We start from the raw sequence: 2507 nt of genomic DNA, 5'->3' as shown, positions 1-2507 counted from the left end.
ATATTTCAAAACACTGCAAAGTACAGAATATAATATGACAAGTCTATTTACCACCCAGATTGAAAAAAGCTCAATGTTTGCCACATTTACTTGGGATATTTTATTGAGAAATATGCAGGTTAGTCCAGGTGTGATGGCCCACACCTGTAATTTCACTACTAATCAGTGTGTAACTGTCTTTTTTTTTTTTTTTTTGAGACAGGATCTCTCTCTGCCACTCATCCTAGAGTGCAGTGGCATGGTCATGGCTCACTGTAGCCTTGATCTCCCAGGCCCAAGCATCCTCCCACCTCAGCCTCCTGAGTAGCTGGGATTACATGCATGCGCCACCATGTCAGCTTATTTTTAAATTTTTTTGTGCAGACAAGGTTTTGCCATGCTTCCCAGGCTGGTCTCGAATTCCCAACCTCAAGTGATCTGCCAGCTTCAGCCTCCCAAAGTGCTGGGATTAGGGGTGTGAGCCACTGCTCCCAACCGCTTTACCTTTTTTTTTTTTTAAGACGGAATCTTGCTCTGTTGCCCAGGCTGGACTACAGTGACCCAGTCTCGGCTCACTGCAACCTGCTTCTCACAGGTTCAAGCGATTCTCCTGCCTTAGCCTCCCAAGTAGCTGGGATTACAGGCATGTGCCACCAGGCCCAGTTAATTTTTTTTTTTTTTTTTTTTTTTGTATTTTTAGTGAGACAGGGTTTCACCATGTTGGCCAGGCTGGTCTCGAACTCCTGACCTCAAATGATCCACCCACCTCGACCTCCCAAACTGCTGGGATTACAGGCAAGCGCCACAAGGCCCAGCCTCCTTTACTTCTTCTTCTTTTTTTTTTTTTGAGACAGGGTCTCACACTGTTGCCCAGGCTGGAGTACAGTGGCGTGATCTTGACTCATCGCAACCTTGGCCTCCCAGGCTCAAGCGATTCTCCTGCCTCAGCATCCTGAGTAGCTGGATTTACAGGCACACACCACTACCGCCCAGCTAATTTTTGTGTTTTTAGTAGAGACAGTGTTTCCCCATGTTGGTCAGGCTTGTCTTGAACTCCTGATCTCAAATGATCCACCCGCCCTGGCCTCCCAAAGTGCTGGTATTACAGGTGTGAGCCACCGCACCCGGCCCCTTTACTTCTTTAATCATGGTTTCCTTTAGTTTGTTCCAACATATCTATAACAACTATTATACTTTGAAGAATTTGTTTGTTAAATCTGAAGTCTGGTTGCTCTCACACGCAGTGTCTGTTGCCTGTTTTTTTTGTTTTTTGCTCATTTTCTAGTGTGAATCACACTTTCTTGTTTCTTTGTATGTCTATAATTGTTTTTGTCGGAAACATTTTAGATAATACATTATAGTAACTCTGTATACTGTCCCCTTCCTCTGTTTATTTATTTAGTGATTGGCTAGATTATTTTAGTGTAGTCTGTTCTCCCTGCCTCCCCTCACTCTATCAAGCTCCTCAGGGGAATAGACTGCTGCTCCTTAAGGGAAAAGGCTGTGTGCCCACTGTCACTCCAGGATGACAGTGGTTTTAACTACTTTCTTAGTTCCATTCCCTTATTCTGGGAGTTCAGATATGTTTTCTTACTAAAACATAAGACAATACTTTTTAAAAAACTGGGCAAAAGAATATGAAATAACTATTGGCTTTAATATTCACATCATTCTATATTCAATATTTTTACAACAAATCCTCTACTGACATTTGTAGACACACATCTTTTTTTTTTTTCCTGAGACAGAGTCTCGCTCTGTCGCCCAGGCCGGAATACAGTGGCGTGATCTTGGTTCACTGCAACCTCTGCCTCCCGGGTTCAAGCGATTCTCCTGCCTCAGCCTCCTGAGTAGCTGGGATTACAGGCACCTGCCACCATGCCCAACTAATTTTTGTATTTTTTAGTAGAGACAGGGTTTCATTGTGTTGGCCAGGCTGGTCTCGAACTCCTGACCTCCTGATCCGCCCGCCTCAGCCTTCCAAGTGCTGAGATTACAAGCATCAGCCACCACGCCTTTTTTTTTTTTTACAAAAAGAACTTAACCGGGCGTGGTGGTGTGTGCCTGTAGTCTCAGCTACACAGGAGGCTGAGGTGGGAGAGTTGCTTGAATCCAGGAGGTGGAGGTTACAGTGAGCCAAGATTATGCCACTGCACTCCAGCGTGGGTGACAGAGTGACCCTGTCTCGAAAAAACAAATAAAAAAACCAGAAAACTTTTTATTTTTATCTAATTTCAGACTTAGAAAAAAGTTCAGAGAATTCCCATATACCTTTCAATCAGCTTCATCTAATGCTACCTTCTTTTTTTTTTTTTTTTTTTTGAGACGGAGTCTTGCTCTGTCGCCCAGGCTAGAGTGCAGTGGCCGGATCTCAGCTCACCGCAACCTCTGCCTCCTGGGTTCACGCCATTCTCCTGCCTCAACCTCCCGAGTGGCTGGGACCACAGGCGCCCACCACCTCGCCCGGCTAATTTTTTGTATTTTTTAGTAGAGACGGGGTTTCACCGTGTTAGCCAGGAGGGTCTCGA

The sequence above is a fragment of the Piliocolobus tephrosceles genome, chromosome 2 (genome assembly GCF_002776525.5).
Source record: "Piliocolobus tephrosceles isolate RC106 chromosome 2, ASM277652v3, whole genome shotgun sequence".
Classification (NCBI taxonomy): domain Eukaryota; kingdom Metazoa; phylum Chordata; class Mammalia; order Primates; family Cercopithecidae; genus Piliocolobus; species Piliocolobus tephrosceles.
This window is presented reverse-complemented; position numbering follows the sequence as displayed.